At 48.8% G+C, this 25,541-nt stretch overlaps 1 long non-coding RNA gene across 1 annotated transcript; it reads left to right on the top strand.

The window, feature by feature from the left end:
* Positions 1 to 24,953, top strand: LOC149859626 (uncharacterized). The gene is made up of 4 exons (XR_016443445.1): positions 1 to 125; positions 22,791 to 22,977; positions 23,642 to 23,758; positions 24,687 to 24,953. It is a non-coding gene; the product is annotated as an uncharacterized LOC149859626 (long non-coding RNA).
* Positions 24,954 to 25,541: the final 588 nt, after the last annotated feature.

The raw sequence follows: 25,541 nt of genomic DNA, 5'->3' as shown, positions 1-25,541 counted from the left end.
CTGGAAGTTCCCTCCAGACAGCTGCAGGAGCAGGAGCAGGAGCAGGAGCAGGCCGGGTGGATGGTTGCTGCCTGACCACACAGACCGGCTGCGATGATGCAGGGGAAGAGAGAACCCTAAGGGAGGTACGGCTAAGAGCCAGTGTGACACGGAGTTTATGTTGTGAGCCAGAAGGCTCCTTGTGGCTATGTTACAGCCGTTTGGCTCTGGGCTTAGTTACAGTTATACCGGAGGACCGGGTGAGGCTGTAGGAGTGTGAGGAGGCCTCACAGGAGCTCCCCTATAATCTGGGGGTTCCTAGTGCCCAGAGGGCACAGTGAGTGGTGCCGGGCGGGCACAGCTGTTTGCGCCAGTGGGGCGTGTGTTGGGGGTGTTGACCCTGACCGGAGGACCGGGTGAGGCTGTAGGGGTGTGAGGAGGCCTCCCGGGGGCTACCCAGTAACTTGGGGGCTCCCGGTGCCCAGTGGGGCACAGCTGTCCATGCCAGTGAGGCACGGTGTGAGGGGGCAGAGACCCCAACCCTGAGGGCGGAGTTGGCCCCCTTCGGGCTGACGATCCCAAAAAAGGGCAGGGGGCCAGGCACGGCTACGGGCCACCTGAGCCCCGGGCACGAGAAATGCGGCACAAGTGTTAGAAATGGAATATTGTCAGAAATGCACAGCTTGCATCTTGCACCTGATAAGAAAGAAATACTGCCAAGGACTTTTTTTTCTTTCCCAGCCTTGCCACAGCCTTTCTTATGCTAAATTGCAGACTCTCCCCCAGCTTCTCCCTAGCCTTTCTCATACAGATTACAGAAGCTGGAATTCAACTGACTGTGTCCTTGAAAGGGGCAGTCCTGCTGTAGTTTCTGAGCATGCTTAATTAGCTGATGCATATTTACCTCTCCGCCCTGCATACTTAAGTAGTTAATTATACTATACATGCGATGTATGTAGTGATGTAACCACATGTATGCTTGTATGAACGGAAGTGAGCTGTAAGAGTTCCTGTTTCTGCACACGTGCCCAGGAGGGAGAAGATAAATATTCCCTGCAAAATTCCTTTGTTGGTTCAGAGTAATCTGAGTTCTTGACTCTGCTCTGACCCTATTTGCAAATACACCTTTTGTGCCATCTAATGAGTGTGTGTCTGTGATTTTTGTGGCCTCCAGAGAAACGAACCGCCTTTGTGCAACACAAGCACGAGAGGCACGGCATAGGCCCAGAGGGGGCAAGCCCAGTAGGGTGTACAACCCGGAGGAAGGGTCAGGGGGCCAGGCACGGCTACGGCCCACCTGAGCCCCAGGTGCGAGAGGCACGGCACAGGCCCCAGAAGGGGCAATGAGTGCGAGAGGCGCGCGAGCTAGGCCCAAGAAGGCGGGTCTGGGGCCGGGCAGGGAAAGGGCTGCCTGAGCCCAACTTTGAGAAGCCCGAGTAAGGGCGGGAAGCGCGGCACAGGCCCCAGAGAGGGCGGGGAGCGCAGGAAGCGCAGCACAGGCCCCAGGAGCGATCAGTCTCCTACCGACACTAAGCCCTGGAGAAGGGTGGGCGCGCGGTATACGTCCCGGAGAGGGGCAGGCGCACGGCATAAGCCCGGAGAAGGGCTGAAGTGCAGATTGGGGCCTGAACAATAAGAGCTTGACAGAGCCGAACAGAAGCCCGGGGGGGCGAATAGGCCCAGGAGAGGGCGAGAGGGGAATAGGAGCCCAGGAGAGGCGAGTGTATGACATGAGAACGTCCAGTACAGCTGCGAGGCTTGGGGCGTGCTAAAGGGGAGGTTTGGAGGCACGCATAGCCCTTAAGGCTGGGGTGCACCGAGTCACCCTATAAGGATGGGGAATAGTGACAGCATATTACTGTGGACAGAGGAATCGTAGGCAGCCTCCCTTACAGAACCATTACAGCAAAGATGTGGCGGGCGAGACAAGAGGGTGCTAGGTCGTCCATGTGACACGGTAAGGGGGCGCAAGGGGGATCACGGCCACCCCCACGGCCCTGCCCCTTGACAACCCGGTCCCCCCTCAGCCTTCTCTTGTGAAGGCTGAACAGGTTCAGGTCCCGCAGTCTCTCATTGTAGGGTCTGTCCAGTTGTCCCCGGATCATGTGGGTGGCCCTCCTCTGGACCTTCTCAATGTTGTCCACATCCCTCCAGAAGTGGGGCACACAGAACTGGATGCACTACTCCAGCTGTGGCCTGACCAGTGTTACGTAGAGTAGGAGGATCACCTCCTTGTCCCTGCTTGAGATGCACCTGTGGATGCACAACAAGGTCTGCTTAGCCCTGCCGACCGTGACCTTGTATTGTCAGCCTATGTTCATCTTGGAGTTCATCTTAGGGAATCTGAGGCTTCTAGTGAAGCCTAAAGTGCTGGTTTGAACCTAAAGAAGCCTGTGGTTCACCCTGGCTAAAAGGCAAGATGAGAGGATCTCCCTTAAACTGACTGCTTGTGGTAAGTGAAATCTATAGGTGGAGGAAGAAAAAAATTTGAGGTTGGGGGCTGAGCATGTATATGTATATGCACATGCACATACCCCCAGGCAGGAAAGTTGGTGGGGGGAAAATGGGTAGGGAGTAGGGCTGGGACTGGGAGGGAGCAGAGCCGAGCTGGGCTCAGGATTGAGATTGGGATCCACTGCACCTGTGTGGCCAGCCCTTCCCCCACCCCCAGGGTTGTTGCCCAGCACTGGCACCCCCATGCCAATGAATCTGCTGCCCCCCCAGCCCCACACTGGCCCCAGCTGCATCCCCACACTGGCCCCGGCCCTGCACCGCCCAGGGGTCCAAAATGGGGCCAGCCTCAGCTGTGCTGCCGGGCCAGAGAGGACAGAGCCCTTGGACTCTTGCACCTGTCCTGCCTTGAGTCATCATTGCTGTCTTGGGGGCACACGGAGGGGGTGGCAGCTCCTGCCACTGCATGTGTCCCAGGAGAGCATGGGGGGCGAGTACCCCCTGGATCTGCGTGGGGCAAGGGAGGGTACCACTGCAGGCTGGGGCAGAGGCTGTGCTGGGCTCTTCCCAGCCCAGCCCCTCCACAACCAGGAACAGCGCAGCCCTGCCTGCAACAGCAGCCTGCCCTGCCCCACACAGATCCCAGGGCACACCCCGCCCCATGCCTCCTGGGGTGTGCATAGCAACAGGAGCCACGCCCTCCAGATGAGCCACTCACGGCTCAGTCCCGTGCCCCACCAGCTGTGCAGCACCTGCCCCTCCCCTAGCCCCAGCCCCACTCCCTCCCTACCCCAACTGCACTGGAAGCCCTCAGCCAGGCTGCCTTGCAGCCCTACCACTGCCCCGCATTTGTGAAGGGCTAAGCCCTGTTAGCTCACCCTTCTGCCGCCTATGGTGTGGTCTACAAGAAGATATGAATAATTGGATCTAATCGGCTTGTTTTCCTTAATGTCAAAGTGGGTTCGGCACTTTTGAAGAGTGACGTAAGGCTTCGGTCCTCTCTAGTAGATCATTGGTCTCTAGTGTAATTAAACTTAAGCCTTAAAAACCTGTCCCAATGGTTCTCAGGGATTCTTGTAACAGGATCAGCCCCCAGGGCACCAGCTGTCATGCCCCCTGGTGGCCACTCAACTCCTGCCCCAACACTGGCTCCTTGAGGTACTCTCCCTTTTTACCTCATCTGCCATGTCTTGATGGAATTATTTCAGTATAAAAAGAGGCTGCCCCAGGGTCCTAGAGTGAGCCCAGTCCAGCTCAGCCTTGACCCTCAAACACAACACTAAGCTGGGGACCCTTCTGGCCCTGTTAGTGCCTCAAGGCACCAGTCATCTTATGGGCTGTTTGTGGGCTCCTTCCTCCCCTGAAGCCTGCCCTATACTTCACAGATGTTGCTTTAAGTTCTCTACCAGGCCTGCTGACCCCATTCATCAATCAATCAATTCACCTAATCTGGCCCTGGCAAGGTTTTCTTCTCCTTGGACTGCTGGCCCTAGTCTGGCTTCTGCCCTTCTTGGGCTTCCACCCCTTTCCCCAGGCTTTAGCCACTCCATGGCTTCAGCCTGCTCTGGCTTCAGCCTTTCTGCTGTGGCCTTAGTCTTCCTGGCCTTGGCTTGCCCCTCCAGCCTTCCTAGGTTACTGACTCCAGACTGGGCCATTGTAGTTCTGTTCTCAGCCCTCAGTCCCCTGGCTAAACTGCTTCAGTTCCATCCCAGCACTTAGCTATCTGGATCCTTGACCCCAGCCTAGGCTGCTTACCACAGACCATGGCCTCCACACCTCCCCCATCACCAGAAACCTAGTTCTCCAGTTAGCATAATCAGAATATAAACACAAGCACAAAGGCTGTACAATAAAAATCCTCCCCACACTGGGTCATTGCATCCCACAAGCAATAGGTCCCCCTTAGCTCTTTCCTTGCTGCTGTCTAGAACAGCTTGGGTGCAAGTCAATCTGTCTCCTGCAGCCATCTCATTCAGGCATTCCTCTTCTGCAGCCTGCAAAGCCAAACAAACTGCTTGCCCTAGTGTTATTGGGCTTACAAGCAAGCTTGGTCTGCCACTCTCTCCTTAAAGTAACATGAGCTTCTTGTGTATTTGCAAGGATATAACCCTCTGGAACACTGAAGAACCTGTTCATCTCACAAAGACAGAGTGGTAACTGGGTAACTGAACTCCAGAGGGAGATATCAGGCTTGGTTTATTAGCTGAAGGCACCCACCTGTGACCTAGTTCCTCTCTGATCCTTTCTCTATCCCAGGATACTAGAGGGAAGCTTCTTGGCCTTCAAGCTTCTTGGCCTTCTTGGCCTACAGATACAGATATATAGCGAGCAGAAGGAAGGTGCAGAGTAAATAGGGCCCCTGCAGCACAAATCAGGACAGTTGGTGGCTGACACAGGGGGAAAAAGGCCACTCTTCAATGAGTTCTTCACTTTAGTATTCCTGAGTAGTGGCCAAGACAATTCCCCCAGTTTGAACATAAATAGATGTCCGGGAGGCTCTAGACCACCAATAGTTAGTGCTGACTTAGTTAAGGAGCACTTTGAGGGGCTGGATGGGTACAAGTCAGCAGGCCCGGATGACCTCCATCCATGGGTGCTGAAGGAATTGTCATAGCTGAGCTGCTGGCACAGCTGTTTGAGCACTCATGGTGCTCCAACCAGGCCCCTGAGGACTGGAAAAAGGCCCATTTTTAAGAAGGGGAGAAGGGATGAGCCAGATAACTTTAGGCCAGTCAGTCTTACCTCTATCTTTGGGAAAACACTGGAAAAAATCATTAAAGAGCGCATTTGTGAAGGCCCAGCAGGAGAATTGATGCTGAAAGGAAACCAGCACAGGTTAGTCACAGGTAGATCCTGCCTGACAAACCTTATAGCCTTTTATGACCAGGTAACACATTGCCTTGACACTGGAGTTGAGGCAGATGTCATCTACTTGGACTTTAAGAAGGTCTTCAATACAGTTTCGCATCCTATTCTAATAAGGAAGCTAGCAAGCTGTGGAGCGGATGCTTACAGTCAGGTGAGTGGCAAACTGGCTTAGGGACTGCACTGAGAGAGTGGTGGTGGATGGGTCATTTTTGACCTGGAAGGAGGTAGGCAGTGGTGTCCCACAGGGTTTGGTCCTTGGACCAGTGTTATTTAATATCTTCATCAGTGATTTGAACAAGGGTGTGGAGAGCACCCTGTCCAAATTCACAGATGACACCAAGTTATGGGGCAACGTTGACACACTGGAGGGCAGGGAGCAGATACAGGCAGATCTGGACAAGTTGGAGCAATGGACAAAATGAAACAGGATGCAATTCAACAAAGACAAATGCAAGGTACTCCACCTAGGGAGAAGGAATCCACTGCACACCTATCGGTTAGGGGATACCCTCCGCAACAGCTGAAAGGGATCTTGGAGTCATAATTGACTCCAAGATGAACATGAGCCGGCAGTGTAATGAAGCCATCAACAAAGCCAATCGCACCTTATCGTGCATTAGCAGATGCATGACCAACAGATCGAGGGAGGTGATGCTCCTCCTCTATGCGGCATTGGTCAGGTCACAGTTGGAGTACTGTGTCCAGTTCTGGGCGCCACACTTCAAGAGGGATGTGGAGAATCTGGAGAGGGTCCAGAGGAGGGCCACTCACATGATTAGTGGCCTCCATGCAAGACCCTACAAGGGGAGGTTGAGGGATCTGGATCTCTTCAGCCTTCACAAGAGACATCTGAGGGGAGACCTTGTAGCAGCCTATACATTTATTAAGGGAGGACAACACAGAGTTGGAGATGCACTATTTACCAGGGAACCCCTAAGAGTAGCTAGGAACAATGGGTGCAAACTAGCAGAGAGTAGATTCAAGTTAGACATTAGGAAATAATTTTTCACAGTAAGGGTGGCCAGAATCTGGAATGGGCTGCCAAGAGAGGTAGTACTATCAAAAGACATCTGGATGTTTATCTTGCTAGGATCCTATGATCTCTGCTGACTTCCTGCCCCCTGGGGCAGGGGGCTGGACTCAATGATCTTCCAAGGTCCCCTCTAGCCCTAATGTCTATGAAATCTAACTTGGAGGTCTTCAAGAGGAGACTAGACAGGCACCTCAGTCCTTTTCGGACACGATGATCCTTCGGGGTCCCTTCTGACTCTACAGTCTATGAATCTATGAAAATTACTCTACCTGTGGTACTTGGAGTGCTCACAGTAGAGATGGTTCAGTGCAGTTTCATGCCTCCTATATCAGATATTTTATCCTGAAATAGGTGAACGTAAAGGGACTGTGACCAGTCTCAGTGCTTCTGAGGCTGCTCTAACAGTCCTTAATCCTGGGAATGCCTCTCCCTCAGAATGATTTTTACTGCTTGGGACTGAAAGGATGGATGGTGCCAAGCACCAGCTCATTCATGAGCTATTTACGCATGCCCTGCCAGCTAAATGCTGAAATTGTTGTACAGAGACCTCATTAATTTACTGATCTCAGTGTCCTCTCTTGACTGGGATTATTCCAGCCCCCAAGGCCTGGAATAGACTCCCTCTAGAGGTGGTGCAGGCACTCTTAAAAGAAACATTTGGACATCTATCTTGCTGGGATCCTTTTGACCCTAGCTGACTTCCTGCCCCTGGGGCTGGGAGTTGGACTCAATGAATCTCTGAGGTCCCTTCCGGCCCTAATGTCTATGAAATCTATGAAAGCCCTTCCCTGCTGCTGTCAACAGAGACATCCTCATCTTTAGGTAGGCTGGTTAAGGTACATCTAATTTAACAGAAGATAAGAAAGATGCTCTCACAGACATCTTTTTGGCTAGAAACAAGCTCACTTTTGCTTTTCCTTTCTAATTGAAACAAAGGAAGAAAAGATATTGCTTGGGACATTGGGGACCAACTTTTTTAGTAGGTATGTTACAAATCAAGCCCTGCACCCTCCCTAAGTGCCAATCTGATTTTCTTCCTCTGCCTGGTCTTCTGCTATGCTTTCTGCTCCCCGCCCTGTGCTTCTGGCCTGATCTGCTCTGCTTTCTGCTTACTGCACATCTGCCACTGTGCTGGCTGACCTCTCCTTAATCTGCTGTGTACCCTACACAGATACTGCTTGTTCCACATGTGGCACTTATGTCATAGGCTGGCCACCCCTAGTCTTGTTGAGAGCAGTTACTTCTACAGTGGCTGCTCCAGCCTAAAATTTTCCTAAAAATCTTAATCCGTCAAAAGAGGTCTCTCATCACTGTGCTGCATTGACAGCACTGGGACCGTGACCATTACCAGTGGGCCTGTAACCAAACACTGGACCCCACTGCAGGCCCTTGAATCTGTTGTTATTGTCTGAAAGGTTTATGTGTGCTGTAACCTTTATACCAGTTCCTGAGTCTTCTCATTTCAGTCCTGGATGCTCCAAGCCCCAGTATGTGCGCTGCCAGCCAGAGTCAAAGCTGCTCTCCACCAAGCACTTAGTGAGGAACACAGAAATATGAGGTTATTGTCAAAACCCAAACCATAGGGTTGGTGTTGCAACATAATGTAGTCCTCATTTGCATGACTTTTGACAACCAGGGACTAAATTCATGGGTGTTTGGTGCCTTTTGAGTCTGGGGCCACTTTTGCTGGTGGCCCCACTCCCTGGCCAGCACTCGCAGGGTGGGGGCACCGGTGCTCCCGCCTGCCCCCTGCCAGCTGGCTAAACAGGGAGGGCGGCCTGGTAGGGGGTGCACTGGCACTCTCGGGGGTGCATGTGCACCCCCATGCACCACATATGCATTGCCCATGACTAAATCTATATCATTAAGGCATCAGAAAGATGGGGTTGGGAGATTATCTTCCGTCCCTGGTCCAATTCACACTGTCATTGTATGTGTTGAGCCTGTCCTTGAAACACATACCATGTCAATGCATATCAAATTATGAATCAGCAAGCAGTGGGTCTGAGGTTGCTATGCCTCTAAGGGGCAGATTACGCACAATACATTACGTCTGTCTTGCGATCAGCAGAACTAGCCTACTATTTCAATATAAGACCTTTCCAATCCATGCTCAGATTCTGAACTGTTTTGAAAAAGAAGATTGAGATATTCTAGTGCTTCAGCCTCTTATCATTTGATTGCTCCAGATGACTTCTTTAGCTGATCACACTGTTTCCTGGGGCCTGTATCCCATCATATTGAAGGGTACACATGCTGTGGCCACCTTTCCTTCCTAAAATACTAGTATTAAGGTTATTCCTAGGGGTGAGAGGTGAGCTCCTGCCTCACCCGTTATGTGCTTCCCCACCATGGCAGCATGACTCATACCAGCCAGCCAGTTCTCCATGATACTCTTCTGGGGTGTGACCCTGGATTGGTGCATCTGGCCACTGGGCACAGGACTGGCTGTTTCCCTATGGGAAACAAGAGTACCTTTGTCCTCTTCCAGTTTCCACTGTCTGATTGCGGTACCTCTTTCTAAGTAAGAACTGGTATGCATAGCTAATCTAGATCCAGGATGAGAAGTGAGGTATGCTTTTCAGTCTATGGCTGCCATCTATATGAGAAATAATTCATTGGCTTTTATGTTCGAGTTGGAACTGACTTTTGCCAGTTGCTTCAGTTTGAAGGGTAATTGATGCCTCACTCCAGATGGCTGGAGACGAAGGCATGTTAAAAAAAATGAGCTGTTAGCAGACGGGGGCATTTTGTCACACAGGATAGCACCTTCAGGCAATATCCTGGAACTTCATATTGCTAGTCACCAGTGTCTAAATTAGTGGTTCTCAATCTTTTTAGACTCAAGGCACCCTTCCCCACTTTTGTTAATTAAACAGCACCCAATTTCAAAATCTAATTTATTTATTAACAGTGCTTACCTCCTTGAAGAAGGTAGCCAGGGAGAGCCTGAGCCTGCACCTATATGTTTACTTCCTCACATCCAGAGCCTGAACCTGTTCTTATCTACTTACCTGCTCATACCTTGCTTATCTCCTCACACTTCCTGCAGCACCCTTCAAAGGATCTCACAGCATTTCAAAATGCTGCAACACCCTGGATGAGAATCACTGTTCTAAAATGGTTCAGTGTTTGATTCTTCTCTGGCTTACAGTAAATGGGTAGTCTGAAAATTAGTGACAGGAGCTTGACTTGTACAAGTTATACTGATCACAGGGTAGCCTCTGCATTTGTGGAGTAAAAATTTTTGCACAGGAGAGGCTGGGTCCAATACGGGAAAGGCTGGGTCCTTTGACAGGGTGTAAAGTCCCTTTAAGAAGTCAGAGGTGCAGCTAGGTGCAGGTGGAGGGAATCAGGCTGCTAGGTGGTTTCCCACCTGGGAGCGTGAAAAATGCCCCAGCTGCATTGAAAAGGCAGAAGGAGCTTGTGGAAGCTGGAAAGCCTTAAGGGAGAAAGGCACTAATTTGTTTTACAGCCTGAAAGGAGGAAAGCCGTATTTTGTTTGTTAGCCTAAAGAGAAAATTACTTTTTTTTGGTTGTTTGACTTCCTTTGCTGCAAAGACATATAGGTTCATCCTTTCAGGTTACCTGCCTGCTCTAGCAATTCCATCAGTGGCAACATCTTCCGCGAGGTCTTGGCTCTGTCACCACTGCCTGCTGTCTCCCACTCTAGCCCTGTCATACTGAAACTTCACTAAATACAGGCTAGGTAAGAGAAAAGGGCTCTTGACCCATGCTTTTGTAACTGCATTCAGGCCAATTTCATCCACATGCATTTTACTCAGGGACAACATCAGACATTTTGTACATCTTTTGCATACCATGCTCATTGTTTGTCATTAAACTTACCCCAGTTTTCAAGGTCAAGGTAGTGCTATAAATTCCCTCCATTCCACTGGAAGACATCTAAATATAGCAAGATAGGAAGGGGTTTTGAGTGACAGAAAGCTAGTATTATATTATTTATACAGCAACTGCTGCAGGACTGTGTTAGGTCAGGATAGTTCTGAGATAGCCAAGAACCTCTATACGAGTCATGTGCATCATTCCCCATAATGCCTGTTGCTTGGAGGACTAAGATGGAAGCCATTGAGAAATTTCCCCCACATTTTTATTTTTAAAAATCTTTGCATAGACATGGGTCTTGTCATTGTCAGTCATCATTTAAAAATAAATGAGATGAGAGGAAAGTGACAGAAGCACTTGGATTAGAAATCAGTATTGGGTAACTCCTCTGAGGTGCCTCCTCAAGACAGGGAGCATTCATGTAGCCAGGCCGGATGTGAGTGTTGGAAGATCATGCTAGTGGGGGGTCTTGCCTGTGTAGAGTGAGGCTTATGCTAATGTTGGAGTCTTTTTGTTCAAGTATGAAAAATGATTCTGAAAGCCTCTAGTCAGCTTAAAAGCCTGGACAGATAATGCCAAGCCCCATAAATGAAAATGCAGATTCTCTTCCTGAATGAGGATTGGTTTGGAAGCCCTAAAGCTCTCCCTGTATTATAAGGCATCTTGATGATTAACTTTGTAGTGTGGGCATTATCCTATTACAGATAATCAATTGGACATGGAACAGTAATTGCTAGTGCCATCACCAGCTAAAAACCCAAAATATTTTTCTGCGTGAAGCTCAAAAATCCTCAGCAGCCTCCATGCTCCCACGCTTTACAATATTCTATCGCACTTATGGTTTTCAGCATTGCTTTCCAAGGACTGGGAGGACTGGTCCTAATATGCAACAGGGCATTAGTTCAAGTCAAGCCAAGACTTCACAAGATCACCACATAGCATACCAACTTCTGTTCAGTCATGGCTGCATCCTGTGTGTTGTATAAATGAATGAAATGAAACCTCTACTTTCATGGGGGTATGAAATTAAATGAAACCTCATTCTGAAAATTTAGCTCTGGATGGCTGGCTTCCCCTCAGTCTGTGCCTCATGTGAAAATATGGGTGACCTCGATGTGAAAAGATGATTTTCATACCCTCCAAATTTAATCAGCAGACCTGTCTTTCTTTGCTGGGAACCTGAAGGGCTAAACTTCTCCCTCTCCTCCAGATGTATCTCTACTGCTGTGCCTCCCTGTTCCAGTCCTCCAGAATAGATTCCGCTATCTTCTCCTGCCCTGCTGGCATCTGTGATGTCCAATTCTTCTAACTCTTGAATATAAAACATTTCTTCCTAACTGGTGAAATGATTGTGGAATGTGGTGGGTTTATTCTAATCAGTTCTCCAGCTAGTTTGTGCAACTCAGTCTCAGTTGTAGGGCTGTTCATCATCCTTATCTCATCTACTACCCAGGTGCGTCCTGGTCTTCATCTCCTTCCAACTGCCCACTTTGCTCTGTGTCTGAATCCTAATGGTTTGTCCCTCTGCATACAAACTCTACTATACTTCGTTCTTCATTTGATGTTGTGAACCCTTTTCTCTTATGTTATTTTATGGAAAAAGCCAATAGGGTTTTTCCACGTCTGTCTCCATCTGCTGGTCTAGCTCAGGTCTGGAGAGTAGAGAAGGGTCTGAGATAAGGGTAAGCTTATCCTTCAAGGCTTCCCTGCTCTGACCAGTCTGTAGTGAAAAGCAATGCCTTTATTCAAACCCTCTGTATCAAAACCCTTTCCCATTCTTCTCCCTTAGGTGGTAAAAGGAGGTTGGAACTGGATTACCAGTGTAGACTCTCCCACATCAGCTACATGGACTTCTTTTTCAGGATGCTGAGAAGGGAAGCTGCCAAGGATTGACTAGAAGACTAGGAGCCTTAGCTAAACTCAAGGCTTTGCTCAGTCATTTCATAGCCTAACCTCTCTAGTTTAGATACACTCAGTATATGGAAATCTACATCTTGGTGTAACTCCAGGATCTGAAAAAAGGAAGGGATGTATGAGATACTGGCCATATGACCAAGCCAACTGTACTTCAGAACTTTCCAATTGAGTCATCCTTAAGATTGAGCATAAGAATTCCCCCTTCAACCCTGGCTAGACAGTTACTTTAGTCACTGATCCATTGTTTAGAATCATTTCAATCCAAAATTGCAACTGAGCAGTGCTCAGAGAATGGTTCATCTGCCCTTCATGAATTGTCATGGGGGCTCAAGGCAGAAGGGGATAACTTGTGCATTTGCCCTTGGGCCATAAGGGGCAGCTATGTTGGGAAGGTAAAACATGATTTAAGTTACTGGTTCCTTCCTCCTCTAGAACTGCCTGTGTGCCATAGGCTTCAGTTTGTCATTATCCCATGGACCCCTGCTTCTGGTGCATGCTGGACAGTGGAGAAATGCAAACTTTTCACACTATTAAAACACAGTAAAAATATGCAAGAGGGGTCTTGTCCATCTCTTCCTTCCTGATGTTGGGTGAATAGGGAGAACTCATCCAATGGTACAACAAGAAACTTGTCTGTCTTACTAAAACCCAGCTGCACTTAAAGAGGACTGGACTTTCTCTTCCTCTGAGAGGTCTCATCCTAAACATTAGAACCTTCTTTTGACTATCCAGAGTAAAATACATTGCAACACCCTACTGTTACCACACTAGATACTTCTGCCTTTCCTACTAAAGTCAGGGCTGTAGCTGACCTAAAGAGCCACTTCGCTGTCTTGTATGCAAACACCATTCGTTCCCATTGCACAGCTTGCTAACTGCTGGGGCCAGCACAGTCTCAGGTTTTTTTCATTATTCTTGCTCAAGTGCAGAGGAAGACAACTGGAGGCAAAAGTGTGTTGCTTCTAGATCCCTGACTCCTGTTTGGCTTGAATAACAGACGTTTGTTGCCATACTACCTGTTTCCTGCTGAGAGAAAGCTGAAGTCTGTCAGAGCTCACACATTCTAAGGCTTCCATTTTTAAGTGGGTATTGAATGCTCTCCTGAAAAAGGCACCATGTTAGATGGAGATGTATGATCAGCTTGGTAGGATGCAGGTGATATTTATCAATAGTTATGAGCAAGTGTTTACAAGAATCAGCTTCCCCCTGCACAGGAGTGAGGTGCAGTGCTGTAACCAGTTTGCTCACCCACAGCTACAAAACGAAGTTGGTTAACAGGAAGTTCTACAAGTCCGTAGAAAGAACCCAGTGAGCTGTAACCCAACCTGCAGGTGCTTAAGAACTATCGCTGGGAGGAAGGTAGTAGAAAGAAACACAGTTTAAATGCAAAGCAGGAAAGACATTTGAGAATATCTTTCTCCAGACAAGCCATGGGGGAAAATGAAAGAGTTTAGTTCTGGAGAGGAGTAAAGAGTTGTTAAAGGGGGGCCACCTGATGGTGTCCTTTCTCCTCCCCTGCCCCCAAAAACTCACTGCTCAGTCAGGTCTCTAGTAGAAGCTTCTGAATTAAATTATGAAAAATTGACTTCAACTGCAAATTTTGCAACTGTTCGTCTCCCAACCAGTCTTGTTCCTGAAATGAAACAAAACCTCCACTGCTCCAGGCCCAAAGAAGGAAATGCATCACAGTCACGCTATTTGCTCAAAGCTGGGTCTGGGAGCAGCTAGGAGCTGTTCTACTCTCACAGTTTTCAAGAGCAGTGGGGGAGGGGGAGGAAGAACACCCCCAGAAACCTTGTACCACAGCTTTGTTCTTTGCTGCAGCAACTACCACCACTTGAAGTGAGCTTTCTAGTAATGAGCTAAAGAATGCTGAATTAGCAATTAGCTACAGCCCTAAGTGTAGCAATTAGCTACACCCCAACAAGTGTTCTTTACTTGTGCATCAGGTAGAGTAAGAAACAACAGTACCCAGCTGGTGCGCTACTGTATGGCAGTGAAAGCTGGAAGAGCAATACATATATGCCCCTTCTCCCAAAACAGCTAATAGTAAATTCTGGAATTACAGAAGCTTTTCTAGATGGCAGAGGTACTCTAGGTGGCATGGTGGCCACCTCATTTGTGGGGATGAGGGTAGTCTACTAGGAAGATCATCGGGCATAGGAGTGTCCCTGGCTTTGCAAACCTTGCCTAGGAAGACTATACCTTTGGCCTGTCCTAGGGATGCAGCTACACCTAAAAGGCTTTTTTTTCCCTGGCTACCCTGGCTACTTGACAGAACTGCTTGTAAGAGATCTATGTTCCTCTGGGGCCTAGCAGGGTTCCTAATGGTTGGCTTTGGATTTAGGACCCAGTTGCCTTGTTGTAGGAGGGGGACCCACATTGGCAACACATAGGGGGTGCACGCGGGTGCATGTGCACCTCCTGAGTGTGGCGGTGCACCCCACATGTAAAGGCGCTGTCAACACTGCGAACGATCACTGCTTGTCACCCCCTCATCACCAACACCGATGGCAGCATCTGCAGGGAGTCCGTGATCGCCGCTGTTGCCGCCAATGCTGCCGGTGGCGTCTGCAGGTGGTCGCCAGCCGCTGGTCGGCGCTCACCACTACCCCCTCCCCCACCGCCAACAGTGCCACAGCCGCCTGCAGGAGCTCCCCACTTGCCGCCACCTGTGGGAGCTCACCATGCCCCCCCAGCCTCTGCAAACAAGCAGCATTCCAGTGGGGTGGATGAGACAGGCTGGTGGTGTGCCCCCTGTACCACCCTTATCTTGTGTTATGAAACAGTATAATACATGTTCCCCTCTTTCTGAGGCTGTGTTTGTATCCATTGGCCTTGTTATGTTAGACAGCCTGTCTGCTTCCAAGGCTGTGTGAAACTGTGTATGTGAAACCCTGGCTTTTTAGAAATCAATTAACCTCTGCTGCCCATTTTGAACCATTCTAATACATATACATATACCTATAAGCCAATTCCCAAAAACAAACCTTTAAATATCATTTCTAAGCCAATGCTAATGAAACTGCCCTTGAGCAGGCAGCAAGACAACAGGCTTGGGGAGGAACCTTGGTTGCAGGGCTTTGCCATCTTATTGCTTCTCAGACTCCTGTCTCTAACAGTCCAGTTACTGCACCAAGCACACACTGAGCACTCCCCACCAGGGCTATTGCATTCCTCATGTTTTTACAGCTGGACACAATGTCTCAGCTAGCTAAGAGCGCTTGTAGATGAACGGCTGCCGTTGTTCCTCATGGTACTGGGATCAGCAGTCTCTCTGACTCCCCTCTGCTGGTTACAGGATATAGTGAGGCTGAAAGATACAACGCTTCAGTGGGGGATGGGGCAGGAGGGCCTGGCTGGATCCCCCTGCTCCTACACTGCCCTGGTGAGGTTGGTTTATGGAGTTGTAGAGACTATCCCCTGCCTGTGGCTCTTGCTGTGGCCTGCTCATGCACCGTTTGTTCACTGGGCTGGGGGATGTGCTCTTCTTTCATCTCCCTTTCTGTCCCCTGCGGCCTCTTTGCCCTGTTTGCCTTGAGCGGGTGGCCTGTACTGCTACTTCCTGGCACTGTGCTTGGGTGCATTTCTCTTGATGCTCCTGTGCCCTGGCAGAGCAGTCCCAGGCTGTGGTAGCTGGAGCAATGTCCTGCTGGCCCAGTGCTGTACACTGTCTCCCCCTTGGAAGTCAGGTGCTGGCAGCAGGGTCTGGCCTCACAGGTCCTGTGTCCAGAGAAGCCATGGCAGGGCTATGGTGAATGGCAGGTCCCAAGGTATCCTTCCTGCATCCTCTGCAGGCTATCCATAGTGGTACAGAAACCCCCAGGGTGGGGCTCAAGGGAAATCAGGTCACTACTCTCTTGGAGCAAGTGGCAGCCTCTCCAATGAGGGAAAGGTGAGTACAGCTGGTATTGGCACTAGATTTATGACCCAGTCCTGATATCTTGTTCCATGTGGACCCAAACCCTCAGACTGACCACAACACCTCTTAAATTCATAGATTGTAAGGGGCTGAAAGGGACCACGCAAGATCATTGGGTCCAGCCCCCTTACACTAGGCAGGAAAGACAACTGGGGTCAGGTGACCCCAGTGAAGTGACCATCCAGTCTCCTCTTGAAGATTTCTAGGGTAGCTGATTGTACCACCTCTGAAGGGAGTTTATTCCAGAGTCTGGACACCCTAACTGTGAAAAAGTTTTTCCTAGTGTTAAGCCTGAAACAGTCTTCCAGGAGTTTGTGAACATTACTCCTGGTTTTCCTCCTCACAGTGCCCTGGTGAACAGTTGTTTGCCAAGCCCTTGATGTATTCCCCCGATGTAGCAGTAAGCTGCTACCAAGTCCCCTCTCAGCCTTTTTTTTTTTAGCTTGAAGAAGCCCAAGTCCTTCAGCCTTTCCTCATATGGCTTGCCTTGCAAGTCTCCAATCATACAGGTGGCTCTTCTCTGGACGCTCTCAAGCGTTTCCACGTCCTTGTTGAAGTGCAGCACCCAGAATCAGACACAGTACTCCAGCTGTTGTCTCCCCAATGCCAAGTAAAATGGAAGAATCACTTCCTTGGTTTTGCTTGAGATGCATCGGTTGATGCATACCAGAGTATTGTTTGCCCTGATGGCTACAGCATTGCACTGACGGCTCATGTTCATACTGTGGTCTATTATTACCCCTAGGTCCCTTTCAGTTGTGGTGCTAGTCAGTTTGCTCCCATCGAGCCTGTAAGTATGTTGGGGATCATTCGTCTCCAGATGGAGCACTTAACACTTCTCAGAGTTGAACTTCATCTGGTTCTGATCTGCCCAACTTGCCAGCCTATCTAGGTCTACCTGTACCTGCAGCCTATCTTCAAGCATGACCATGCTCCCCCATAACTTGATGTTGTCTGCGAACCTGGCCAGTGAGCTCTTCACCCCCACATCCAAATCATTGATAAAGATGTTGAAAAGCACTGGACCAAGCATGGACACCTGAGGGACACCACTGGCCACTTCTCACCAGGACAACATGGATCCGTTCAATAGAACTCTCTGGGTCCTACCCCGCAGCCAGCTTCCTACCCACCTAACTGTCAAGCAGTTAAGCTCACAATCCTCTAATTTTCCTTTGAGAACATTATGGGATAACAGATCAAAGGCCTTTTGGAAGTCTGGGTATACAATGTCCTCCTCTCTCTTATTCGTGTGGCACGTTACCTGGTCATAGAAGGAGATGAGATTGGTAAAACAAGATCTGCCCATGATGAAGTCATGCTGGCTGTCATTCAGAATCCTATCTTCTGCAAGTATATCACACATAGACTTTTTGATGAATTTTTCCAGGATTTTCCCTGGGATAGAAGTTAGGCAAATTGACTTATAGTTGTCAGGGTCATCTCTCCTCCCCTTCTTGAAAATGGGCACAATATTATCTCTCTTCCAGTCTTCACGGACCTCCACCAAGCACCACAAGTTTTGGAAGAGTTTCGCCAGAGGTCCCGTGATGACTTTGGCCAGCTCCTTCAGCACTCTCGGATGAAGTTCTTTCAGTCCTGCTGACCTATAAATGTCTAACTTTTCTAACTGATCATTCACCAGCTCAACGTCAACGGTAGAAAGGCAGTCATTCCCACCATGCCCATTATGAATCTTATCTAGTATGATAAAAACCCAAAATAGTGTCACCTTAGTCTGGTGAAATACTGAAGCAAAGTAGTCATTCAGGAGTTTGGTTTTCTCTTGAATGTCATTAGCCAGCTGTTCTGAGTTGTTAAGCAATGGCCCCACACTTCTATTTTTTTTCCTCCTGTTCCCTATGTATCTAAAGAAGGACTTCTGATTGTCCTTGATTTTCATTGCTAGTTTAAATTCTGTCACTGCCTCAGCCTTTCTAATCTGCTCCCTACAACTGCAAGCCATTATTGTATACTCCCCCTTGGGCAGTGTCCCAAGCTAGTGTGAGCTGTTGTTGTATAGTCCTCCTTGGGGACTGTTCCAAGCTTCCATCATTTGTATTCCTCTTTCTTCTTTTTCAAGAGGACTGTGATATCCCTATTAAGTCAAGAGAGCTTACCAGCCCTTCTTCTACCTTTCCTCCACAAAGGAATAGACTTCTTTTGGGCTTCAAGGAACGTGTCCTTGAGGAACACCCACTCTTTGTGCACTCCTTTCACCTTCGGTCCCTGGTCCCACAAAGCTTCCCATACTGCCCTGAGCCCCTACTGCCCTAAGCCTGTTGAAATTCATTTTTTTGAAGTCCAAATCTTCAACCCTGCTAACTGATTTGCCTGCCTTGTGATGGATAGTAAATGTAATGGTTTTCTTGTCACTGTTGCCCAGGCTACCCTCTATATTCAAGTCACTCACCAAATCATCTCCTTTGGCCAAGACCAAGTCTAGGAGAGCACTACCTCTGGTTGGCCTGTGCACTTCCTGAGTCAGGTAGAGTCCTTTGAAACAGGTCACGAAGCAACATGATCAATCCAACTTAGCTGCATGTTCCTCCCAAAAGATGCCTGGTTAATTGAAGTCTGTCACAGGGTCACGCAGGTGCCCTGATCCTATGAAGCAATAAGGGCCGCTGAAGCTCCCTGAGACAGCACAAGTGGTGGTTGCCGGAGCAACCAGGCTGGTCACATGGCCAGAAGTGGGCAAGGCCGGGCCTTTATAAGCAGCCCAGGCCAGAGCCTTAGTTAGCAGTTCCCTTCTGGCAGCCTGAGGTGCAGGAGTTCTGCAGCAGAGCAGAGCAGAGCAGAACTGATTGTTGCAGCCTGACCATCCAAGCAGCTACAGCATGGTGAGGGTGGAGAGGACCCTGACTGGGAGGCCTTTGTGAGAGAGCCAGGTGGGCTTAGATCTTATGTTATAGCCAGGAGGCTTATTGTTGTGTTTCAGCTGTTTGGCTTATGGTTCTGTTTAGTTACTGTTACACCGGAGGACTGGGTGAGGCTATAAGGGGACGGAGGAGGCCTCATCTAGGAGCGCCCCAGTAGAGTGGGGGTACTCCCAGCGCCGGAGTGTGGTGCTGCATTGCAGGGTGTACTACCCCAGCCCTGGGGGGGGCACAGTGCCAGTGAGGGCACTGTAGTTGGGGTATAAGACCCCAGCCCTGAGAAGGGCAAAGAGGATTTTGGGGCCAGGCATGGCTAAGGCCACCTGAGCCCCACTGCAAGGAGCACCAGTGAGAAGCCCGAGGGGCTCGTGTTAGGCTCCAAGGGGTGAGCCACACAAGGAGAAGCCTAGGGTGGGTGCTACTAGAGAGACGAGCCCGGAGAGGGTGAGTCCATGATTATAGAGAACCTGGAGGGGGCAGAGAAAAGCCCCAGGAGCGGGTGCGTACTTGAGGGAAGCCCCATGAGGGGACGAGTACAGAGAGAAGCCCCAGTGGGGTCAGGTTTTAAGCAAAGTCCCAGGAGTGGGCATATACTATTGATAGAAACCCCAGTAGGGGTGTGGACCAAAAAGGATCCCAGAGGGGCTCCCAGTGTTGGGTACCCCAAAGAGTCAGAGGGGCCAGGTAAGGCTCAGGCCGCCTGAGCCCCACTGGGAATCGATAGAAACCCCAGTAGGGGTGTGGACTGAAAAGGATCCCAGAGGGGCTCCCAGTCTCGGGGAACCCTGAAGGGTCAAAGGGGCCAGGTAAGGCTCCCACCGCCTGAGCCCAATTGGGAATTAATAGAAACCCCAGTAGGGGTGTGGAACGAAAAGGATCCCAGAAGGGCTTCACAGTGGTGGGGACTCCGAAGGGTCAAACGAGCCAGGTAAGGCTCCGGCCGCCTGAGCCCAACCGGAAAGAGTACTGTCAGTCAGCCCGAGAGGGCTAATGGATAGAGGGGCGCCGGTTGCGTGACAAGCCCAGGGGCGCCAGAGAAAGGGGCGCCGGTTGCGTGACAAGCCCAGGGGCGCCAGAGAAAGGGGCGCCAGTTGCGTGACAAGCCCAGGGGCGCCAGAGAAAGGGACACAGAAAAAGAAAAGGACCTGGTAACATCCGGAAGACCTGCGAGGCTTGGGGTGTGCTAAAGGGGAGGTAGGAGGCACGTGTAGCCCATAAGGCTGGGGTGCACCAAGTCATCCCATATAGAACGGGGGGATAGTTCAGCATAACACCGTGTATAAGGGGATCCAAGGCAGCCTCCCTTCTAGAACCATATAACAACAAGACGTGGCGGGCGAGATAAGAGGGTGCTGGATCACCTAATTGACACAGTAGGGGGTGCTAGAGGGATCATGGCTGCCCCTAGGCCCCACTCCATGACAAGTCACCCATGACAACCATGCCCCATGTGTGCGTGGCCTCTTCCAGTTCTCAAGAGAACTCCAGATTAAGCTCCTCCCCCTGTTTGGTGTCTATAATATACACCTACAGTTAGGTCTCTCTCACCATGCCTCCCCCTGTAGTTTGACCAAAAGGGTTTCAAGCCACTCTTCTTTGAAGCCAGTGTCAGCCTCCAAGAAGGTGTACTGCTCCCTCATAGAGAGCTACATCTCCACCTTTCTTTCCTACTCAGTCCCTTCTGTGTAGGGTGTATCCCTCTATGGCTATGTTGCAATCATGTCAGGAGTTCCACCAGGTCTCCGTAATCCCTACTAGATCATAGTGTCCAATGGCGAGTAGGAGGGCTAGCTCCTCCTGCTTGTTCCCCATGCTCCTGGTACCTGAGTCCTCCAGTTGAGACCCTCGATTTCCTGTCACACTGAGAGAGAGTCATTCCTTCAGTTCTTGCAAGAGTGGCTCTCCTGGTGTCCCCAACTTTGGAACTTTCTTGTGTGACAGTCCCCGGGCATGCTCCAGTCAGCATTTCCCTGTCCCCCAGTGTTCCCCTGCCCATAGGAAAATTGTATTGATACACAGTTCTAGCAAATAAGAGTAATGCAGGCAAAGCAAGCAAAATAATCCCCCTCCAACAATCCTACTTATCTACCAGTCCTAAGGCTTCACAAGGAGAATGATATACCTGGCCAGTATGTGAGTATCACTCTGTGGTTGTTTGCTTGAGGACCATCTCACCCGCCTCAGGATTTCCCCCCTGGTGCTAGGAAAATCCTTCCTTTTGTATTTTTTCTCCCCGATGACTCTTTATTTCTGGGTACCATTGATTGGTTTCCCCGTGATCATCATAATGTCCACATTCCACCTTGCCAGCATAATTCTTTGTTTCCACAAATCCATCACATGCATACATCTTAATTTGACCATTTGCCGATATATTTGACCTTCATTTGGGCATCCCTAGCCTCCTAATTTGGTCACTCCACCAAAACTGGAAATCCCAGGAGCTTTACAGCTGGTCACTGTGACCTGATGTCAATTCTGCAGGTCCTTATCTTTGTCGTGGGTTTTCAGAGCATGTTTTCAGTTTTCCAGCCTGTTTGACTGTTAGCTTCAGACAGTGTCTGCTAAAAGTCTGAGAACATGAAACATTGTCACAAACAGACTTTTAGAAACCAATTAACCCTTGCCATTCCCCTGGACCATTGTTCTAATGCAGTATTTACTCTGCCTACAAGCCAATTCCTTAAAGCAAATCTCTAAATATCATTTTCTAGCCATCAGCTGGCAGCAGAGCTGGCTGCTGTGTGTGCCACAATGAGCAGGTGAGCAGAGTCTGTGCCATAAGTGGTGATTTCTGCAGGTCTTGGTGGCATTACCAAAGGTTAGACAGATCAGTTAGCCCAGCCTCTTGAAGAACAGAGGCACAGGAAATGGGTGTCACCCTTGAAGACTGGAGACCAGTGGGTCTTAGGTGACCAGAAGGTAAGGGGACAGCCTCTGGATAGTAGGGGAGGATGGGAGCCTGGCTGGAGGTGTGGGTGAGTTGTGCTCTGAAGTTCAGAGTTTCAGCTCAATTCTTCTTCTTCTTTTGTTGGTTCATTTGTTTCTTGGCATGGGGGAAGGGGTAAAATGGTGGTTATGAATCAAATGCACTTGAACCAAAAGCAGGGATCACACCTCAGCTTTGGTTTTAAATGCAGATAGTGTGCCTGTTGTTCTGAGTACTTCTTATTTGACTGCAATTCCAAGTGCAGAAGTCCAGCATAGGAACAATTTTATTTTTTTTTCCTAATAACCACTCTCCTGCACTCTGTTTCGATGTAACTAATGTAGGACCCAGAGAGATTATTTCAGTGGAGAATTAAGAGAGTATGTGTATGTTTAGTTAGAAGTGGGTGTGGGGTGGGGTGGACAAACTGTTAAATAAGCAATAAATAAAAGTGCATCTAACTTGCTCAATCCTGAGATTAAGGGCTTTCCTGTGTAGAGTGTGTTGTATGAAAAAGATGCATACTTAGAGCCTGGACAGCTTTTATTTTAGTCTTCAACCCCTTCTGGCAACAACTGGTATGTCCTACAATACAGAGTCTACTGTATATGCATGTACATTATACCATTTTCATATTCGGGCAAAGACTGGTACCTAAAACTTTAGGTAGGTCACTGCAGCCTAGTAGTTAGAATTGGTTTATAGCTGACAAGTTAGACTGTATGCTGGCAGACCGCAGAGCCACATGCCAGAGTAGAGCTCACCTCATTGGCAGCCTGTTGGGACTTAGAGAAGTGACATGCAGTTGTTTGCAGGACAGAGGACTTGGTAAAAGTCAGTCTCTAATTAGAGCCTGTGGATAGATTTGATTGTTCTCTCAGCATCATTATGCATTGAAATTCAAAGCATGTCTCCAGCGGGCTCAGAAACAAAAATAATTGGAAAGATATGTTTGTTCTCTTTCAGATTTTCCTCCAAAAGCATGGATATTTCCCAGTGAACTTTTAAACATCTCAAAAAAAGGAATTTTCACCACTTTACTTGGAGAATGTCATGCTGCAGCTTGGCTGGTGAATGACCATGAGAGTACCCTGAGGAGGGCTGTTCCTCAACAATCCTACCATGTCTCGATGATATACAGAAGAAAAAGGAGGTGATATAATCAGTGGGACCCCATAGGGGACTTACAGGATGGTTGTAGCTGACTTGGGGCTCCATGCCCCTATTCCCTGTCCACTCACCAACTGTCAATGATAATATTTTACAATCTACAGTAGCTGCTTCAGTTCTCTGGCCCCATTTGCCTTGCACTGACTGGAGCTCTGATGTTCACCCCTCCACTGGCCCAACTCAGGGTACAGTGAGGGTGTGCCTGGCATCCTCTTCACTGTTTGACATCAACCCCTATCCCTGGGCTCACAGCTCTGGGCCTTCCCCTACCAGAAAATGTCCCTTCCTTCTTGACTCAATGGGTCTCAAAAAAAAACAAAAAAACAACCCCAACAAAACCCCCCCCCCAAAAACCAACAACAAGGGCAAAAGGAAAAGAAAACAACAAAAAGCTGTCTTTACAAAGCTGAGACAAACCCCAGCAGGCTACCTCCCTTCTAGGTCTCCCTTCCAGGCAGAAGCAAGGGAGATGAGGGAGGGTAGAGAAAAACAGGAGCTCCCTGCCTTCTCCTGTACCTATTTTAGTGGGGACCCAGTGGCTTGGGTGCCCCACAGCTTTGCCCCACAGTGTCTCCTGGACCCAGTGTCGGGTCCTTACCTCTTCCCCCTCTCTTTGGAACCATCTGTGCCTTTTGAATCTACCACAGTGGCACCTGGAGCTGGTATCATCAGCCGAATGCCACCAAGTCAGATGGACAGCGCGCTCAAAAAGCAGCACTGCAGCACCACATGCTACACCAGTCCAGGCTCACTCTCCCTGACCAGTAAGTCTCCTCAACCCCCAGTGTTCTCCACCCTTTTCCCCTCGGGGTCCAATGGGGCTCTTGGGGGTTTGGGAGGATGTGTGCGGTCCTTTCCGCTACAGAGTAACTTTACAGTCTGATCAGATCACCTTAGTTTAAAGAAAATTAAATCTAAATCTAAATTTTGTCAGTGGCTTCCCTTTGATCATGTAAATGGGGAACTCAGTTTTTATTCAGGCCTTTCTTTCACAAAGCTGCATTGACGTAACCGGGAGTTTTGCCTTTGTGAGCATTTTAGGATTTGATTTATTACCACTAGTCATGTTTTATTACATTACATTCCTATAAAATGACTGTCACAATTCCTTCACAGATGCTAAGGGCGCTGAAGTGCACTTCATGAGCACTAGAGTGCTCAGTGTACATAAGACAAGACAAAACAGTTTGGCATCAGGGATTGTTTATGACAAGAGGGGGAGGGAGCACTGTTTAAAGGAGGTAACTTGTAAGGAGCCATCTGAAGGGGGGGCATTTGCCAGATGAGCCCAGGCATAAAGGACAATGTGACAGAAGGCACAGTGTGGAGTGTGGGAGGAGACATGGACCAACAGGATGGGAAGGAACGTTATTTGCTTAATACCTGGTGAAATAATACAAGTGCTTTAGCTGAAAGTAAAGGGATCTCCAGGAGGTGAAGTGGGGGCAACATGGTTTGGTTTTTACTGAAGAGGAAAGCACATTGTCTCCATTAACTTGTCACTTGAACCCTTCAGAATTAAGTACCATAAATAATTAAGATATGGCCTTAATTATGTAGCAATCTAAAGAGCTCGCTCTTTAACTGCACATACTTATAGTACAACATCCTCACACACAGTGGTTGGTATTTCTGAATCTCACTGGTGAACACACCATGACCACTTATTGGCATCTTCTGATTCAATGACAGGTCACAACCCCTCTGTGTCCTATGTGCATTTCTTAGAGAGAGAGAGACCTGAGATCCCTGCTCTGGTACCAGGTGAGTTGGAAGGAAGCTTCCTCTGGGCTAAACCCTTTTGCAGAAGGACACATTTTATTCTGTAAGAGTAGTTTATTTGCCTGCCTGCACAGCAAAAAATCTATTGGGTTTCCCTCCCAGAAGCGCCCAAACGCAGGTCAGCTGTTTTTGTCATCTAAACTTAAAATGTATTTTCACAGGAAACAAAAAATGAGTATTCAAAGATTAATACCCTGATATGCTACTGGGAGATGAGCTGTGTTCTGTTGCTCAGCCATAACATCGCACCTTTTGTGAAAGTGAGTGCAGGCCATTAATATTTGTTGGTTTAGTTCATTTTCAACTCTGAAGTGCCTCTTCAGTGAAATGCTCACTTTTGCCCACTAGATGGCTCTGTGTGCTGCATGCTTGAAATATCAAAGGTAGAAAAAGGTCCATGTGGGTGCATGTGATATCTGTTATTAGACCAACCAAATAGTTGGAAATATTCTTCTTTGCAAGCTTACAGGCACAGACACCCTTCTTCAGGCATAGGGAGAGTCTGCTGGTATTTTGTGTTCTCCTGGGTGGAATATAAGCCAATATGCAAAATGCAGATCTGTGAAATGCAAGTGTGTGGCAGTGAGGATTTCTAAATTTTCTGAAGTTATTCTGCATAGTTATAAAGCATATATGTGTAGTAGTCAGAAGACTGTAGATGTTCATTCCTCTGGGCCTGATGTTTGTTTCTTGCATAGGCTTTGCAAATATATGTTGCTATTGAGTTTGGCTTTTTTCTTCCTGTTGTCAAGTTTCCATTTCAAA

This window comes from Crocodylus siamensis, chromosome 7 (assembly GCF_052110815.1).
Source record: "Crocodylus siamensis isolate JL-2025a chromosome 7, ASM5211081v1, whole genome shotgun sequence".
Lineage (NCBI taxonomy): Eukaryota > Metazoa > Chordata > Crocodylia > Crocodylidae > Crocodylus > Crocodylus siamensis.
This window is presented reverse-complemented; position numbering and strand designations above follow the sequence as displayed.